Source organism: Balaenoptera physalus (assembly GCF_965194825.1).
Source record: "Balaenoptera physalus genome assembly, chromosome: 8".
Classification (NCBI taxonomy): Eukaryota; Metazoa; Chordata; class Mammalia; order Artiodactyla; family Balaenopteridae; genus Balaenoptera; species Balaenoptera physalus.
The window spans coordinates 30,575,206-30,589,406 of NC_138887.1; positions in this window are offsets into that span (position 1 = coordinate 30,575,206).

Here is a 14,201-nt window from a genome sequence, read left to right on the forward strand (position 1 = left end):
TGCTGGAAACGGCCACAAGGCGGCAGCATTTCTCCTCTACCAAATCTGGTTACTAGGGCAACAGAGCCTTACTGGAAGTGGTGTTCTAGGTTGTAAATTAGAATGGAATGTGCCAGGAAAAAGACCCTGAAGTTTATGTCTCATTACTTCTTGTTCATTATTTTAATTTTTAGAATATTGTTTTTCCTGGGTGTACACGTTCTCTTTCAATTGTACATTACATATATTTCTACATGTACAGATCACCTTCTCATGTAAATTATTTAGAGTGTTCCATAGACCTCCATTTCTATATGGTCGGTCTTTTTGATATATGTATTTAATATGTATTTCTATACGTATGCTCACTGTTATATTAAACATAAGCATAGTTTTTCTTCTAACTCTGTGAGTTTCTTTCTCTGTGGAAATATGTTCATTTGTGTCAGTTGTTAGATAATACCTATAAGTAATATCATAGTATATTTTTCTTTTGCTTTCCGAATTACCTCATGTTCTGTGATTATGTCTAGGCTCATCTATGGTGCTGCACAGAGCAGTGTTTTATTGTTTTCCATGGCAAATATTCCATTGTGTACCCCGACCACTTCTTCTTTGTCTATTCATGTTGATGGGCATTTTGGTTGCTTACTTGTCTTGCCTATTGTGAATACTGCTGCAGTGCAACTTTTGCAGCCTGTGTCTTCTCGATTCTGCTCTTCTCTGGATATAGGCCCAGCTCTGGTCCTGCTGGATCAAATGGTGGCTCTATTTTTACTTTTAAACGCAGCCCCTTTCTCATCTCATTATTGGCTCTTCCCACTTTACATCTTACCAGCCGCTACAGGGCACAGAGTTGGCTAACACCCCTTCAGCGTTTATTGTTCGTAGACGTTTTGCTAATGTTTATTTGACTGGTGCGAGTTGAAACTTTTTGTAGATTTGATTTGCATTAGTCTAATAATTCTTTATGTTTAGTTTATATCTATTTTCCTTTCTTAAAAAAAGTGAGTAAAACTTACCCCTTATAAAAAAATGAGTAAAACTTACCAATGATCTTCTTGAAAAATTTGCTTTGTGTTGAGTTTTTTGCCCATTCCCTGCCCCAGGACATTTTTTGAGGACAGGTGTCCTTTACAGCCCTGAGTCCTTGTGAATATTAACTGACCATTAGCTGTGGGGTTAAAGCTGGTCTTGCATTAAATGGCCACAAGGAGGCAGCATTTCCAACTCTTGGCACTTGGGCAACAGAGCCTTCCTGGAAATCGTGTTAGTAGGCTGAAAATTAGAGTGGAATGTGCCAAGACAACACCCAACAGCTTATATCTCCTTACTTTCTGTTTGATTTTTAAATTTATTTTTTATTAGAGCAAATTTGATTAAAATGTTGTGTTTCTTCTAGGTGTACAGAATCTGGTTCATTATATATATGTATCTATAGATCTTTGGATCTTACACCATGTAGGTTATTACAGAGTGTTCAGTAGACCTCTGTAGGTATAGCCTAGGATTTGGTGATTTATATTTTTCATATGTATTAGTATAGGTCTGTCATCCAGCATATCCTAATTTATACATGCCTCACACCTTTCCATTTGGTTAAATATAATTTTGTTTTCTTCATCCATTAGGGCCCTTGTCTTGGAAATAAGTTCATGTGTATCAATTTTTAGGTAAAACCTAAAAGTGATATCATAGGATATTTGTCTTTCAGTTTCTTCGTTACTTCAACTTGTGTGATTATCTCTAGGTCTTTCTATGGTGTTGCAAACGTCACTGTTTCACTCTTTTCCATGGCTAATATTCGACTGTGTACAATGAAAACTTCTTCTTTGTGCATTCATCTGTTGAAGGACATTTTGGTTGTTTCCAACTTCTGGCTATGGTAAATATTGCTGCAGTGCAGGATTGCCAGCCTGTGTCTTTTTGATTATGGTCTTCTAAGGTGATAGTCCCAGCAGTGGGCTTTCCAGATCATATAGTAGCTCAATGCTTACCTTTAAACTCACCTCCATTATGTTCTCATTACTGACTGTTACCAGTTTACATCCAATCAGCTGCTAGAGGGTACACAGTTCTCTAATACCCGTTCAGCATTTATCGTTTGTAGATTTCTTGGTGATGATCATTCTGACTGTTGTGAGGTAAAAGTTTTTGTAGATTGGATTAGCATGTGTTTATTAATTCAAGATGTTGAGCATTTTTCCATGCCCACTGCAGGGGCTATCACCTGCGAAGATGAGGATCAAAAAGACAGGAGTTGGGAATGCTGCACTCCAGCAACATTTACCATAGCCAATATTTGGAAGCAATGAATACGTGCATCACCAGAGGAATGCACAAAGAAGATGTGCTCCATGTCCACAATGGAATATTACGCCAATAAAAAAAAAATAAATTTAAAAAACAAACAAAAGTAAGGAGACATCAGCTTTTGTGGGTTTATCGGGGCACATTCCATGCTAATTTATAACCCAGGACCACCACTGGACAGAAGGACTGTTTCCCTAGTTACCAGAGTGCGGAACATAGAAAGGCTACCACCCTCTGGCAGTTACCTGCAAAAGCAGGTTTAAAGCCTGAGCTAATGGTCACTTCATATGAAGAAGTACTGCAGGGCTGTAAATGAAACCTGCCCTCAAAATGTTTTGAGGGAGATAATGGCCAAAATATTTCAAATGGTGACACATACTTTAAGAAAACACTTTGAAGAAATAAGCTCTAATCACAGCTGGAAAAATAAAAAGGACATGTCTTAAAGCTCAATTTCAACGCATTATGAGACACATGCAAATTCAACCACAAAGAGGTATCAGCTCCCACCACTCAGAATAATTATCAACAAAAACTACAAAGAATAAATCCTGAAGGTGCTGGGAAGAAATAGATGCCCTCCACTTTATGTGGGACGTAACCTGGAAAGAGCCTCTAAGGAGAACAGAACAGAGGTGCCTTTAAAAGGTAAACATTGAGCTACCATATGATCCAGCAGACGTATTCCCGGACCTATAAACTAAGAAGACAGAATTAGAAGGACACAGCCACGCAAATCTGCATTGCATACTATTACAATAGCCAAGATATGGAAGAAACCAAAAAGTCCACCGACAGATGGGTGGAGAAAGAAGAACTGCTACCTGTACAGATGGAATATGAGCTAGTGAAAAAATGAAACAATGCCATTTGCAGCACCATAGATGAGTCTTGAAGTAATTACGCAACTTGGAGTAAGTGAGAAAGCGAAAGACACATATCCTATCATATCACATATAGGGGTTACCTAAAGAATGATACAAACAAAGATATTTCCACAGACAAACACTATCATAGATACATTAAAAAAGCTTATGGTTGACCAAATGGAAAGGTGTGAGGATTGGATACATTACATTATTGAGGTTAACAGAGAGATACAAACACATGAGAAATATATAATCACCAAAGACCTACCCAATACCAAGGGAAGACTACTCAATATTGTGTCATAACCTACATGGGAAAAGGATCCGAAGAAGAATAGATATATGTATATGTGTGAAAGAACCACATCTTGCACACCTAGAACAAACAAAACATTGTAATCAAGTTTGCTGTGATAAAAATTAAAATTAAGTTAAAAATACCAACAAGAAGTAATGAGACATAAACTTAAAGGGCTTTTTGCTCGCACATTCCATTCTAATTTACAACCTAGAACACCACTTCCAGTAAGGCTCTGTTGCCCTAGTAACCAGATTTGGTAAAGGAGAAATGCTGCCGCCTTGTGGCCGATTCCCGCAAGAGCAGCTATTAACCCACAGCTAATGGTCACTTACCATTCACAAGGACTGAGGGCTGTAAAGGACACCTGCCCTCAAAATTGTGCTGATGTAGGGAATGGATAAAATAATTCAAAACAGGCAAAATGTTCACGAAGATAGTATGAAGAGGTAAGTTTTACTCACTCTCTTTTTAAACAACGGAAAATGTATAAAAGCTCAGCCTCAGGAAGTATTAGACTCATGCAATCTAATCTACAAAAAGTTTTCAACTCACACCAGTCGACTGACCATTGGCAAAAAGTCTACAAACAATAAATGCCTAAGAGGTTTTAGGGAACTGTGTACCCTCTAGCTGCTGGTGAGATGTAAAAGGGTTAAACGCTAATAATGAGAACAGAAAGGAGCTGCGTTTAAAAGGAAAAATTGAGGTACCATTCAATCCAGCAGGTGCACCAATGGGCCTCTCACCTGAGAAGACCAGAATGAAGAAGACCCGGGCTGCAAAAGCTGCCCTGCAGCCTGATTCACAATAGACAAGGCAGTGAAGCAACCAAAATGTCCATCAACAGATGAAAGGATAAAGAAGAAGTGGTCCATGTACACAATGAATACTAGCCATGGAAAACAATGAAACACTGCTCTTTGAGGCACCATAGATGATCTTGGAGATAATCACAGAACATGAGGTAAGTTGGAAAGCAAAAGTCCTATATGCTACGATATCACTTATAGGCGTTATCTAATAACTGACACAAATGAACATATTTCCACAGAGAAAGTCAATCACAGACTTATTAAAAAAACTATGCTTATCTAAAAGGAAAGGTGGGGGGAATGGATAAATGAAGATTAGCGTTACCATATGTATACAAATACATATTATATACATATATCAAAAACAATGACCAAATAGCAAGGAAGGTTTACGGAACACTCTGTAATAATTTACACGGGAAGAGGATCTCTACATAAATAGGTATATAGAATATGTAGATGAACCAGAGTGTGTACACCTTGGACAAGCAACATTCTAACCATTACGCCAATTGAAAAAATTAAAACAACAAACTAGGAGTAATCAGACATAAACTTATGGGGGGTTTTCCTGGCACATTCCATCCAAATTTAAAACCTAGGCAAACAACTTCCAGAATGGCTCTGCTGCCCTAGTACCCAGATTTGGGAATGGAGAAATGCTGCATCCTTGTGGCCGTTTCCCACAACAGCAGCTTAAAACCCACTGCAAAAGGTCACTAAATATTCACCCATTGCAGGTCTGTAAATGACACCGGCCCTCCAAAAAATACTGAGGTGGAAAATCGTCCGAAAAATTCCAGAGTGCAACCTTCCAAAAAGAAAATTTGAAGAGGTATATTATACTCACACTTTTTTCTTTTTTCTTTTAACAGAAAAGAAAAAGGCGTGGAAAAATGATGAATTGTAGGAATTTTTACAGAAATGTAAACCCAAATTACAAAAAACTATCAGCTCACACCAGTCAGAACGGCCCTCAACAAAAATGCTGCAAACAATAAATGCTGATTTGATTGTGGAGAAATGCGTACCCTCGATTCTAAGGGGGATGTGGTAAGAGCCACTAATGAAAGCACAATTGAGGTGCCTTGGAAAGGTAAACGTTGAGCTACCATACCAGTCAATCAATCATACCCACTGCTGGGTCTACCACCTGAGAAAATGAAAATCAAAAATCACAGGCTGGCAAACCTGTACTCCAGCAATATTTACCAAAGGCAACACTTGGAAGCAACGAAAATGTCCATCAACAGAGGAATGCACCAAGAAGAAGTGGTCCATGTACACAATGGAATATTAGCTATGGAAAACATTGAAGCACTGCTCTTTGAGGCACCATAGATGAGCCTGGAGATAATCACAAAACATGAAGTAGGTCGGAAAGCAAAAGACCTATATCCTATATTATCACTTATGGCATTATCTAATAACTGACACAGATGAACATATTTCCAAAGAGAAAGACACTCACAGGCTTAGAAAACAAACTATGCTCATCGAAAAGGAAAGGAGGGGGGAAATTGAGAAATGAAGATTAGTGTTACTATACATATACAAATACATAGTATATACATGTATCAAAAAGACCGAACATATAGCAAGGGAGGTCGACAGAACACTGTAATATTTTACATGGGAAGAGGATCTGTACAGTAATAGACATACATAATGTGTAAATGAACCAGATTGTGTACACCTAGGACAAACAATATTCTAAACTTTACCCAGATTAAAAAAATTTTAAAACCAAGAAGAAGTAATGAGACATAAACTTATGGGGATTTCTCCTGGCAAATTCCATTCTAATTTACAACCTAGGACAATGACTTCCAGAAAGGCTCTGCTGCCCTAGTACCCAGATTGGGGAATGGAGAAATGCTACCTCCTTATGGCCGTTTCCCACAACAGCAGCTTTGAACCCACTGCAAAAGGTGACTAAATTTTCACCAACTTGCATTTCTGTAAATGGCACCTGCCTTCCAGAAAATTTCTGAGGTCAAAAATCGACCAAAAACTTCAGAAGAGGGCAACCTTCGAAGAAGGCAATTTCAAGAGCTATATTGTACTCAAAGTTTTTTCTTTTAAGAGAAAAGAAAAAGGAATAGGAATATGGTGAATTTTAAAAATTTTAATGACATGCATACCCATATTACAAAAACCTATCAGCTCACAGCAGTCAGAATGGCCATTAGGAATAATGCTGCAAAAAATAAACGGTGAAGGGAGTGTGGAGAAATGCGTACCCTCGGTTGTAAGGGGGGGCATGTAAAGAGCCATTAATGAAAACACAATGTAGGTGCTTTGAAAAGGGAAACATTGAGCTACCAGTCAATCAATCACAACCACTGCTTGGCCTATCATCTGAGAAAATGAGAATCAAAAAGTCACAGGCTGGCAAACCTGTACGCCAGCAAGATTTACCATAGCCAGCACTTGGAAGCAATGAAAATGTCCATCAACCGAGGAATGCACCAAGAAGTAGTGGTCCACGTACACAATGGAATATTACTCTAATAATAAATATAAATTAAATTTAAAAACAAACAAAAGCAAAGAGACATCAACATTTGTGGGTTTATCCGGGAACATTGCACTCTAATTTATAACCAAAGAACACCACTGGCCGGTAGGTCTGTTTCCCTAGTACCAGCATGGGAAACGTAGAAAGGCTGCCGCTCTCTGGCCGTTACCTGCAAAAGCAGGATTAAAGCCTGAGCTAATGGTCACTTCATAAGAACAAGTACTGCAGGGCTGTAAATGAAACCTGCCCTCAAAATGTCTTGAGGGAGATAATGGCCAAAATATTTCAAATGGTGACACATACTTTAAGAAAACACTTTGAAGAAATAAGCTCTAATCACAGCTCGAAAAATAAAAAGGACATGTCTTAAAGCTCAATTTCAACGCATTATGAGACACATGCAAATTCAACCACAAAGAGGTATCAGCTCACACCACTCAGAATAATCATCAGCCAAAACTACAAAGAATAAATCCTGAAGGTGCTGGGAAGAAATACATGCCCTCTACTTTACGTGGGACGTAACCTGGAAAGAGCCACTAAGGAGAACAGAACAGAGGTGCCTTTAAAAGGTAAACACTGAGCTACCATATGATCCAGCAGACCTATTCCTGGACCTATAAACTAAGAAGACAGAATTGGAAGGACACAGCCACACAAATCTGCATTGCATACTAATACAATAGCCAAGATATGGAAGTAACCAAAAAGCCCATCGACAGATGGGTGGACAAAGAAGAACTGCTACCTGTACAGATGGAATATGAGCTAGTGAAAAAAATGAAACAATGCCATTTGCAGCACCATAGATGAGTCTAGAAGTAATCAGGCAACTTGGAGTAAGTGAGAAAGCGAAAGACACATATCCTATCATATCACATATAGGGGTTACCTAAAGAATGATACAAACAAAGATATTTCCACAGACAAACATTATGATAGATACATTAAAAAAACTTATGGTTGACCAAATGGAAAGGTGTGAGGATTGGATACATTACCATATTGAGGTTAACAGAGAGATACAAACACATGTGAAATATATAATCACCAAAGACCTATGCAATACCAAGGGAAGACTACTCAACATTGTGTCATAACCTACATGGGAAAAGGATCCGAAGAAGAATAGATATATGTATATGTGTGAAAGAACCACATCTTGCACACCTAGAACAAACAAAACATTGTAATCAAGTTTGCTGTGATAAATAATAAAAATTAAGTTAAAAATACCAACAAGAAGTAATGAGACATAAACTTAAAGAGCTTTTTCCTCGCACATTCCATTCTAATTTACAACCTAGAACACCACTTCCAGTAAGGCTCTGTTGCCCTAGTAACCAGATTTGGTAAAGGAGAAATGCTGCCGCCTTGTGGCCAATTCCTGCCAGAGCAGCTTTTAACCCACAGCTAATGGTCACTTACCATTCACAAGGACTCAGGGCTGTAAAGGACACCTGCCCTCAAAATTTTGCTGAGATAGGGAATGGATAAAAATTTCAAAACAGGCAAAATTTGCAAGAAGATAGTATGAAGAGGTACATTTTACTCACTCTCTTTTTAAAGAAAGGTAAATGGATAAAAGCTCAGCCTCAGGAAGTATTAGACTCATGCAATCTAATCTACAAAAAGTTTTCAACTCACACCAGTCGGCTGACCATTGGAAAAAAGACTACAAAGAATAAATGCCTAAGAGGTTTTAGAGAACTGTGTACCCTGTAGCTGCTGGTGAGATGTAAGAGGGTTAAACGCTAATAATGAGAACAGAAAGGAGCTGCGTTTAAAAGGAAAAATTGAGGTACCATTCAATCCAGCAGGTGCACCAATGGGCCTCTCACCTGAGAAGACCAGAATGAAGAAGACCCGGGCTGCAAAAGCTGCCCTGCAGCCTGATTCACAATAGACAAGGCAGTGAAGCAACCAAAATGTCCATCAACAGATGAAAGGATAAAGAAGAAGTGGTCCATGTACACAATGAATACTAGCCATGGAAAACAATGAAACACTGCTCTTTGAGGCACCATAGATGATCTTAGAGATAATCACAGAACATGAGGTAAGTCGGAAAGCAAAAGTCCTATATCCTATGATATCACTTATAGGCGTTATCTACTAACTGACACAAATGAACATATTTCCACAGAGAAAGTCAATCACAGACTTATTAAAAAAAACTATGCTTATCTAAAAGGAAAGGTGGGGGGAATGGATAAATGAAGATTAGCGTTACCATATGTATAGAAATACATATTATATACATATATCAAAAAGACTAACCAAATAGCAAGGAAGGTTTACGGAACACTCTGTAATAATTTACAAGGGAAGAGGATCTCTACATAAATAGGTATATAGAATATGTAGATGAACCAGAGTGTGTACACCTTGGACGAGCAACATTCTAACCATAACCCCAATTGAAAAAATTAAAACAACGAACTAGGAGTAATGAGACAAAATCTTATGGGGGGTTTTCCTGGCACATTCCATCCAAATTTACAACCTAGGCAAACAACTTCCAGAACGGCTCTGCTGCCCTAGTACCCAGATTTGGGAATGGAGAAATGCTGCATCCTTGTGGCCGTTTCCCACAACAGCAGCTTTAATACCACTGCAAAAGGTCACAAAATATTCACCAATTGCAGGTCTGTAAATGACACCGTCCCTCCAAAAAATCCTGAGGTCGAAATACGACCAAAAAATTCCAGAGTGCACCCTTCCAAAAAGAAAATTTGAAGAGGTATATTATACTCACACTTTTTTTCTTTTTTCTTTTAACAGAAAAGAAAAAAGCATGGAAAAATGATGAATTGTAGGAATTTTTACATACATGTAAACCCAAATTACCAAAACTTACCAGCTCACACCAGTCAGAACGGCCATCAACAAAAATGGTGCAAGCCTTAAATGCTGACGTGATTGTGGAGAAATGCGTAGCCTCGATTCTAAGGGGGACGTGGTAAGAGCCACTAATGAAAGCACAATTGAGGTGCCTTGAAAAGGTAAACGTTGAGCTACCATACCAGTCAATCAATCATACCCACTGCTGGGTCTACCACCTGAGAAAATGAAAATCAAAAATCACAGGCTGGCAAACCTGTACTCCAGCAATATTTACCAAAGGCAACACTTGGAAGCAACGAAAATGTCCATCAACAGAGGAATGCACCAAGAAGAAGTGGTCCATGTACACAATGGAATATTAGCTATGGAAAACATTGAAGCACTGCTCTTTGAGGCACCATAGATGAGCCTGGAGATAATCACAAAACATGAAGTAGGTCGGAAAGCAAAAGACCTATATCCTATATTATCACTTATGGCATTATCTAATAACTGACACAGATGAACATATTTCCAAAGAGAAAGACACTCACAGGCTTAGAAAACAAACTATGCTCATCGAAAAGGAAAGGAGGGGGGAAATTGAGAAATGAAGATTAGTGTTACTATACATATACAAATACATAGTATATACATGTATCAAAAAGACCGAACATATAGCAAGGGAGGTCGACAGAACACTGTAATATTTTACATGGGAAGAGGATCTGTACAGTAATAGACATACATAATGTGTAAATGAACCAGATTGTGTACACCTAGGACAAACAATATTCTAAACTTTACCCAGATTAAAAAAATTTTAAAACCAAGAAGAAGTAATGAGACATAAACTTATGGGGATTTCTCCTGGCAAATTCCATTCTAATTTACAACCTAGGACAATGACTTCCAGAAAGGCTCTGCTGCCCTAGTACCCAGATTGGGGAATGGAGAAATGCTACCTCCTTGTGGCCGTTTCCCACAACAGCAGCTTTGAACCCACTGCAAAAGGTGACTAAATTTTCACCAACTTGCATTTCTGTAAATGGCACCTGCCTTCCAGAAAATTTCTGGGGTCAAAAATCGACCAAAAACTTCAGAAGAGGGCAACCTTCGAAGAAGGCAATTTCAAGAGGTATATTGTACTCACGGTTTTTTCTTTTAAGAGAAAAGAAAAAGGCATAGGAATATGGTTAATTTTAAAAATTTTAATGACATGCATACCCATATTACAAAAACCTATCAGCTCACAGCAGTCAGAATGGCCATTAGGAATAATGCTGCAAAAAATAAACGGTGAAGGGAGTGTGGAGAAATGCGTACCCTCGGTTGTAAGGGGGGGCATGTAAAGAGCCACTAATGAAAACACAATGTAGGTGATTTGAAAAGGGAAACATTGAGCTACCAGTCAATCAATCACAACCACTGCTTGGCCTATCACCTGAGAAAATGAGAATCAAAAAGACACAGGCTGGCAAACCTGTACACCAGCAAGATTTACCATAGCCAGCACTTGGAAGCAATGAAAATGTCCATCAACCGAGGAATGCACCAAGAAGAAGTGGTCCATGTACACAATGGAATATTACTCTAATAATAAATATAAATTAAATTTAAAAACAAACAAAAGCAAGGAGACATCAACATTTGTGGGTTTATCTGGGCACATTGCACTCTAATTTATAACCGAAGAACACCACTGGCCGGTAGGTCTGTTTCCCTACTACCAGCATGGGAAACGAAGAAAGGCTGCCACTCTCTGGCCGTTACCTGCAAAAGCAGGTTTAAAGCCTGAGCTAATGGTCACTTCATGTGAACAAGTACTGCAGGGCTGTAAATGAAACCTGCCCTCAAAATGTCTTGAGGGAGATAATGGCCAAAATATTTCAAATGGTGACACATACTTTAAGAAAACACTTTGAAGAAATAAGCTCTAATCACAGCTGGAAAAATAAAAAGGATATATCTTAAAGCTCAATTTCAACGCATTATGAGACACATGCAAATTCAACCACAAAGAGGTATCAGCTCACACCACTCAGAATAATCATCAGCAAAAACTACAAAGAATAAATCCTGAAGGTGCTGGGAAGAAATACATGCCCTCCACTTTAAGTGGGACGTAACCTAGAAAGAGCCACTAAGGAGAACAGAACAGAGGTGCCTTTTAAAGGTAAACACTGAGCTACCATATGATCCAGCAGACGTATTCCCGGACCTATAAACTAAGAAGACAGAATTGGAAGGACACAGCCACGCAAATCTGCATTGCATACTATTACAATAGCCAAGATATGGAAGTAACCAAAAAGCCGATCGACAGATGGGTGGACCAAGAAGAACTGCTACCTGTACAGATGGACTATGAGCTAGTGAAAAAATGAAACAATGCCATTTGCAGCACCATAGATGAGTCTAGAAGTAATCACGCAACTTGGAGTAAGTGAGAAAGCGAAAGACACATATCCTATCATATCACATATAGGGGTTACCTAAAAAATGATATAAACAAAGATATTTCCACAGACAAACACTATCATAGATTCATTAAAAAAATTATGGTTCACCAAATGGAAAGGTGTGAGGATTGGATACATTACCATATTGAGGTTAACAGAGAGATACAAACACATGTGAAATATATAATCACCAAAGACCTACCCAATACCAAGGGAAGACTACTCAACATTGTGTCATAACCTACATGGGAAAAGGATCCGAAGAAGAATAGATATATGTATATGTGTGAAAGAACCACATCTTGCACACCTAGAACAAACAAAACATTGTAATCAAGTTTGCTGTGATAAAAATTAAAATTAAGGTAAAAATACCAACAAGAAGTAATGAGACATAAACTTAAAGGGCTTTTTGCTCGCACATTCCATTCTAATTTACAACCTAGAACACCACTTCCAGTAAGGCTCTGTTGCCCTAGTAACCAGATTTGGTAAAGGAGAAATGCTGCCGCCTTGTGGCCGATTCCCGCAAGAGCAGCTATTAACCCACAGCTAATGGTCACTTACCATTCACAAGGACTCAGGGCTGTAAAGGACACCTGCCCTCAAAATTGTGCTGATGTAGGGAATGGATAAAAGAATTCAAAACAGGCAAAATGTTCACGAAGGTAGTATGAAGAGGTAAGTTTTACTCACTCTCTTTTTAAAGAAAGGAAAATGGATAAAAGCTCAGCCTCAGGAAGTATTAGACTCATGTAATCTAATCTACAAAAACTTTTCAACTCACACCAGTCGACTGACCATTGGCAAAAAGTCTACAAACAATAAATGCTGAAGAGATTTTACAGAACTCTGTACCCTCTAGCTGCTGGGGAGATGTAAGAGGGTTAAACGCTAATAATGAGAACAGAAAGGAGCTGCGTTTAAAAGGAAAAATTGAGGTACCATTCAATCCAGCAGGCGCACCAATGGGCCTCTCACCTGAGAAGACCAGAATGAAGAAGACCCGGGCTGCAAAAGCTGCACTGCAGCCTTATTCATAATAGACAAGGCAGTGAAGCAACCAACATGTCCATCAACAGATGAAAGGATAAAGAAGAAGTGGTCCATGTACACAATGAATACTAGCCATGCAAAACAATGAAACACTGCTCTTTGAGGCACCATAGATGATCTTGGAGATAATCACAGAACATGAGGTAAGTCGGAAAGCAAAAGTCCTATATCCTACGATATCACTTATAGGCGTTATCTACTAACTGACACAAATGAAAATATTTCCACAGAGAAAGTCAATCACAGACTTATTAAAGAAAAACTATGCTTATCTAAAAGGAAAGGTGGGGGGAATGGATAAATGAAGATTACCGTTACCATATGTATACAAATACATATTATATACATATATCAAAAAGACCGACCATATAGCAAGGAAGAATTACGGAACACTCTGTAATAATTTACACGGGAAGAGGACCTCTAAATAAATAGTTATATAGAATATGTAGATGAACCAGAGTATGTATACCTTTGACGAGCAACATTCTAACCATAACCCCAATTGAAAAAATTAAAACAACGAACTAGGAGTAATGAGACATAAACTTATGGGGGGTTTTCCTGGCACATTCCATCCAAATTTAAAACCTAGGCAAACAACTTCCAGAATGGCTCTGCTGCCCTAGTACCCAGATTTGGGAATGGAGAAATGCTGCATCCTTGTGGCCGTTTCCCACAACAGCAGCTTAAAACCCACTGCAAAAGGTCACTAAATATTCACCCATTGCAGGTCTGTAAATGACACCGGCCCTCCAAAAAATACTGAGGTGGAAAATCGACCAAAAAATTCCAGAGTGCAACCTTCCAAAAAGAAAATTTGAAGAGGTATATTATACTCACACTTTTTTCCTTTTTTCTTTTAACAGAAAAGAAAAAGGCGTGGAAAAATGATGAATTGTAGGAATTTTTACAGACATGTAAACCCAAATTACAAAAAACTATCAGCTCACACCAGTCAGAACGGCCCTCAACAAAAATGCTGCAAACAATAAATGCTGATGTGATTGTGGAGAAATGTGTACCCTCGATTCTAAGGGGGATGTGGTAAGAGCCACTAAT